The following is a 7,348-nucleotide window of genomic DNA, read 5'->3' on the forward strand; positions in this document are numbered from 1 at the left end:
GAGGGGAGTCAATGGTGCCTTTTTTCCTCCCACTGTGATATTTTCCTTCCTTTCCTGAGCTGGAGGGTATAACCTAGGAAAATGCCAATCAGACTCTTTTAAAATGTAGATTCTCAGTGGATCTTGCTGAACTCTTGTTCCTTATTACCATCATTCACAGTCCATAAGAGGGCTGCAAGGATCTCATGCAGTAATATCTTCCCTTATAGGCAATTCTCTTGACAAACTTACATTGAAAGGTTTCCAGTGATGTGCATTTCACTTGAGTGGGCTCTGAAGTTCTCTCTGATTTTCTTAATGAGTGCTGAACCTCAAGAAGTCTCAGAGAAGACAGGAAGAAATACTGTGGCTGTTGTAATTCAGGATCTGACTCTCTCTGCCTCCGCACTCTAACCCTAGAAGTATACAAGTGGATTGATTTCTTTATTGCAGGTAGTGCTGAAGTCTTAAAGCAGTATGGGAAGAAGTTCCTTATGATACCATGGTCCACTGGATGTTTTTTCTACAACAGATGATTGTACTTGGCTTCAAATGCTTTATTTTCTTCTCCTCTATTTATGTCTCCACTTTCCACTTTCAAGTTCCTTTAGAGTCAGCTAGTTGATGAATTTGTGCTGTTTCCTTTTTACAGAAGAGGAATGTCACAAATCATATTTATGAGTCTAAAGTTAATTTGGGACTTTCATTTGACCAGGAGGTCTGTGCTGCGAAGTGCATATTTGGCTGTGAAAGAATAGTGAAACACATTAGTATGGAGTATTACATGCTCTACAACAAAGTCTTGGGATGAGTTCAGTGTGGCAAGTAGCTGCCAAGATGACCTGGTAAAGTTTGTGTTTGCTCCTAATCTATAGAAAAGTTTAAGGGGGGCTGGGAAGGTGGCTCAGTAGTAGAGCACTTGCCTTGCATGTGTGAGACCCTGCGTTCGATTCCTCAGCACCACATAAGCAAAAAGAAAAAAGCCAGAAGTGGTGCTGTGGCTCAAGTGGTAGAGCGCTAGCCTTGAGCTGAAGAGCTGAGGGACAGCGCCCAGGCCCAGAGTTCAGGCCTCACGACTAGACCCCCCCCCCCAAAAAAAGAAAAAGTTTAAGGGTACATAGAAGAAACATATGTAGCTCTGACATACACTATGATTCTATTTCTTATTAAGTTCTGATAGAGAACATATTACCATCTTAGATGAAAGCCTCTATTAGAGATTCCTTTCATTCCTTGTAGATAGTTCAGAGACCTACATGGCTCTATAACTTGTTTGAATTATTTTTAATTCTATAATTAACTAGTATACTTTATCACCTAGAAAGACAAAAAAAAAGTCCTAAATGAGTGAGTCACTTTTGTTCACAAAAATACACTTTCCAACAAAAAAGTGAATCCTTTCTAAAATGTCCTCTATAAAGTAATTTATGACAAGGATGAGAAAATGTTAGTATCTAGGACTAAAATGTCACATTTTGTACAGATATTATCTCTGCTTTGTTATTCTTTCAGTCCTTTTGACTTTTTTGAAGACTCACCCTGAAACTACTGTCTAGGCAAGTTGGTGACAGATACAGCTCTGGCTTTCTTTTAACAGTTGCTACTATTTCTGAGTCACAGCTACTACTAATAGTGTGTTTGGATTACTTTGCCTCTTTGGATGTCATTTAACCCAAATAAAAATATATACTGCAGTGCTTCTGTTTCTGCTGACCTAATTTGTTGTCAAAATAACTAGGTTGCTTTGAACCTTAGATGCCATTTCTAGTGGGTCTAAATAAGTCATCATGTCTATTCTTCTACTCTTCTATTCTTCTATAGTGCCTCAAAGTTTTAAAATAACATTAGAGATATTTTTTCATTACTGTTTTTCAACATACTTGTCACCTCTAGGAAAGTTTAAACTGCTTGTATTTTTTCTTCAATCAGGAGAGAGAGAGACAGAGACAGAGACAGAGAGACAGAGAGTGAGGAGAGAGAGACAGAGACAGAGAGAGACAGAGAATGTAATAACCACATTTTAGAACATGCCTATCCACAGAGTAAATACATTCTTTTTCATATTCTTTCCTGAGGTAACTGTCACTTTTTGATGAATTAAGAAATTTGCTGCTCAAGTCAGCTAGCCTGTTATCCTCTGAATTCTTTTGTTATAATGAAAGGAAATTCTAAGCTCTTTGCGTCCCCAGCTCTTGTCTCCTTTCATTTGCTCCTGCTCGTCCCGATCTGTACGGTCACATGTGAAATGTTAAGGTGAAACCCCTTTGAACAATTTGCATCCATTAAAAATAATGGATGATAGGAGTATAAAAGAGATCCTTTCTGGGAGATGGACAAAAGTGGAGGAAGGAATGTGAACAGAGGGGGCGAAGAAGGGTGAATGGGGTCCAAATATGTACACTGGTAAAGACAGAACAGTGAAGCTTGTTGAGATTGGCTTGGGGAGGGGAGGCGAAGGAGACCGACCAAGTCGGCGACTCTGATCAAGGTCCATTATATAGATACACAGATACTGTAAATGGAACCCTCATGTACAAGTAATTGCTGCTGATTAGACAGTGCTAACAAAAAGTAAAGTAAATTTGCATCAAATTCATTAAGCCTTTTAGGAATTATGTTACCAAGATCAGAACACAGCACTTTTGGAGATCATTTTCTTACTAAGAGCATTTCAGAGGGAAAAGATTTCATGTTGCATTGGTCATAATTTCTCAATACATATGGTACCTTAACAGTTAACAACTTCTTAAGGAGAAATAAGCAGTCATCATGCAACTCAGATTCTGTAGTGCCCTGGAAAACTGTCTACTATTGATCAAAGATGAATCATGTTCATATGATTTCTATTCTTGGGTTCATTTGAAGGACTGAAAAAGTAGGTCTAGCATTTACAATCATTCTTACCTCTATAACCTAAGCTCAGGTAATGACAGTGATGTTTCCAAGTCATATTATAACTCATGGTTCATTTCTCATTGCTATATAGCCTGTGATCACATAGCTATTTATAATTGAATTTAAATTCAATCTTGTTCTCATATAATCATATATTGGGGTATCTATTTTATTTATATTTTCTTCCAGAGTAACATCAGAGAAAATAAATAAAACGTTAATTTGGAACTATTCAGTGATTTTGTTCTCTTGCTAATGTCTTAATGGAATAATCTCCTGGTTTCTTTTCTACCTCTCTGTGCTGTTTTTTTTTTGTTGTTGTTGTTGTTGGTGGTGGTCATTGGTCTTGAACTCTGGGCCTGAGCTCTGTCCCTCAGCTCTTCAGCTCAAGGCTAGAGCCCTACCACTTGAGCTACAACAACACTTCCGGTTTTCTGACGGTTTATTGGAGATAAGGGTTTCATGGACTTTCCTGCTGGGGCTGGCTTTGAACCGTGAGCCTCAGATCTCAGCCTCCTGAGTAGGCTAGGATTACAGATGTAAGCCACCAGCTCCCAGCTTGTTTGGTTTTTATATTACAAATACAGCCTCTTCATGCATTATATCTAGGAATTCTGTAAGGTTGGTTTCTGGGAAACTGGGAAACTCATGACAACCAAAAGCTTTATAATCATCATATATAACTTGTGCTCTGGGGATCTATATACCCTTACTTATTTTGTCTGTGTCTATTTGTCTGAGATGCCTTCAACACTGCTCAACCTCAACTTGGCCAAACCACACTCATACTACCCCATGCAGTTCCTATTTGTATGATTCTTATTTCAGTGACAAACACAGTTATCCAACTAGCAGTATAGACTAGAAAATGAAACACTCAGGACTTTAAGCTTGCAACCATCAAGAATGACAAATTCAAGTACCCATGAAAGGACTGACAGGTAAATTCTTCTACATCAGTTTTCCACAATTCAGGGCCTACTTAGATGTCTCCAGTATATGTTTAATATTAAAGCTGTAACAAAATGAACTTGCTCTTCTTCAGTACATTTCTTATCAAGCATTGTTGCCTCCTCCTTTGTTTTCCCTTCCCATCTCCCCCCCCCCACACACAACTTCTTTCTTGAAGCTCAAATGTGTTTTTACAATATAGAGTCGACTCAGTGTTAACTGGAGAGGTTCTGGAAGCTCACTTTTCTCTGATGGTGGACATGATACTATGTGACCCAGCACTTAAAGCTGCCATGGTACATCTGGCACAAGTGGTCATGTGATTGTTCATCCCTTATGGTATACTACTTGTGTTATATACCCACCCAGCTGTGCAGGAAACATCTTCACTGCAGCTTGCATTTCTACACACTTGGAATCATGTTAGAAGCAAAACTCCAAATGCTTGAACTGACATGAAAGGTGAGACTTCTTTTTTCATTTTCTCTTAAACAAGTTTATAGCCAGTTTGCCTCAAGCTATCACAATAACTGTAAGTTCTGTAGATGGTTGTTGTACAGAGTATGAGGACTGAATCTGTTTTAAAAATCAAACAAATAAAAACAAAGAGTCTTATGCCCTGGAATGTTGCTCGTAAACTTGAACATGGGATTTCCCAGAGCTTTAAGTAGCTATACAGATGGGGATTCTGAAAATTATGGGGTGTGTTTTATAATAAATATCATATATGTAACTATGATATATATTAATATATTCATTATATAAATCCCCTACACTAAAAATGGAATAACCCTTAAATCTCTCATCTTTAAGGCTCTGGAATATATTTGGTACATGTACCCTGTAGGGATTACTTCCAATTCATAACTTAGTCTGGACTGGCACTCTTAGAAATTTAAAATATATTGCCCAATTTATTCCTCATAAATCTGGATAATAGCAATCTTATCTAACTCCATTAAAGGCATAATGCTCTGAGACTTAGAAAATTAAGGTGACTTTTCTAAGTGTTAGACTTTTTGATGTATTTATTTCAGTCATTCAAAAAAAAAGGACTGAATTCACTGGTCAACAAAAGCCCTGTTTTATGGAGCTTATATTTTAGAAATAGTGAAATAATCAGGCAATTGGCAGACCAATGACAACTAAACAATATATGTTTGTGGAAATATAAAGCCTATGCAGAAAAAATGAAGTGGGAAATGGGAATAGGAAGTCCAGGGATTTTGACTGTGGGTTTAGAACAGTGAAGAAGCAAGTACTCTTTGGGGCAGTTACATTTGAATAGAAGACCAAGCGTTCCCTATGTGTTTCACGAAGAGGCATGGGAGGTGTGAAGATCAAAGAGTTAAGATAGGAAATGGGGCATATTCCCATTGAAACCAGACTAGTCAGAGCAGTCTTCACCTAGAATGCTGGGACATGAGTCAGAGGGTTAGTCAAGGAGAGATCATAAAGGCCCTTGTTGGATATAGCAGAAAGCTTGGATTTAATCAATTAGATAATGAGAAGCTATCAGAGGGTTTGCAAAGAAGACTGTTGTAATTTACATGGGCTGATGTGGAGCTCCAGAATAAAGGGAAGAATAAGATGAGGGAGATCAAATCAAAGGCAACTGATGGGTAAACTTTTGGTGGCTAGGAGTGGGATGGAAAGAATGGAGATGCTTAGAAAGAATAACCAGAAATTATTTGTTGATTTAACTGCATTTAAGTCCTGGCCTGTTCTGACAAACTTTTCATGTCTTTCTTGACCTACAACTCCTAGTGCTCTTACTGTTGTTCTTTGGTTCTAAGGAGAACATTAGCTGTTCATTATTGTCCCTTCATAGAAGAGGTTTTTCTGATTCCACTTATTCATAAATTCAATCCATTTAGCTTACTGCTACTTCTGATGAAAAATACAACAATTTCAAAGAGCAATCACAAATCAAGATTTATTTCTTCATTATTCTATGATTAGTCATATTCAGTCCTGTCTTTATACTTTATTCAAGTAAAGACCCTTTTCCTATTTGTAGTGGATGTGCCTTTCAAGACACAAATAGAATCATCTTAGCATCCCTTCTAAACTCACTGTCCTGTACTTTCTACTGATATTATCACACAGCTGAGTTTTGATATTTATATCCATTAATTCAGTCCTCTGTGCACATGCATATTTATTTGTAAATTAATTCATCCATTCACTTGACAAACTTTTGTTAAAAACTTACTATGTGCCAATTATTTCTTTTTTTATTGTGAAAATACTGTACAGAGGGATTACAATTACATGGCAAAGATAATTAGTACATTTCTTTTTTATTTTTTTATTGTGAAAATACTGTGCAGAGGGGTTACAATTACATGGGCAATGAGTACATTTCTTTTCTTTATTTTATTTTATTTTATTTGAGAACATACGGTACAGAGGGGTTACAATTACATGGGCAGGATAATGCGTACATTTCTTACCAAGCATTGCAGCCTCCTCCTTTGTTTACCTTTCACCTCCCTTCCCAGCCTCCCCCCTCCCCCCCACCCAATCATACCCTCCTCCCCCCCACACACCGGCATTGTAAAGCTGGTTTTGACATGACATTTTGTACTTCTCATTGTTGCATCAGGTCCACCTGAATCCTTAAACGACTTGTTTGTCCCCATCTCCTCCACATGTTATACTGACATCAAATATAGTGAAATGAGTACATTTCTTATCAAGCATTGTAGCCTCCTCCTTTGTTTCCCCTCCATCCCTTCCCATCCTCTCCCCACCCCTCTCCTAAACCTCCCTGCCCCCCCCACCAAAGTTGTAAAGTTCGTTTTCAACATAACATTCTTCTACATCTCATTGTTGCAATGGGTCCACCTGTAGCCCTATTTAAACGATTTGTTTTTCCCCTTCCCCTCCACAAATTATACCGACATCAAATAAACTGAAAGCAGGGGTTATACTGTGGGGGAGGGACATACATCCACTTACTTCTTTAGACATGGGACAAAGTTTAGATCCAGGCCAATAGAGATCTATATTTAAATCAACTTTGATAAAGTCTAATTTACAATTAAATACCCAGTTTTTAAGATGTAAAGTTTCATGAATTTGATGAATGTTTATACTTATATAATACATCATAATGAAGATGTGGAGTATTTCCATCATCTCCAAGGTACAATGTCTCTATGTACACCCTAGAAACCTATCTTCCCTTCAGTCACATCCTGGTTCTGTCAGATATGTCAGCTTAGTCAATATCTGTTTTAGAACTTCAAATATAAGATGCCCCTCAGTAGATGAATGAATCAAGAAAATATTATATATATATATATATATATATATATATATATATATATATATAACATTCATCTATCTAGCTATCTAGCTAGCTAGCTATGAATTCTATGCCTCCATCAGAAAGAGTGACATTGCCCCATTTGTTAGGAAATGGCAAAACTTGGAAAAAATTATATTAAGTGAAGTAAGCCAGGCTCAAAGAAACATAGGTCCCATGGTTTCCCTTATTTGCAATAACTAGTCTGGG

The sequence above is a fragment of the Dipodomys merriami genome, unplaced genomic scaffold, assembly GCF_024711535.1.
Source record: "Dipodomys merriami isolate MVZ:Mamm:240054 unplaced genomic scaffold, mDipMer1.0.p SCAF_17, whole genome shotgun sequence".
Taxonomy (NCBI): Eukaryota; Metazoa; Chordata; class Mammalia; order Rodentia; family Heteromyidae; genus Dipodomys; species Dipodomys merriami.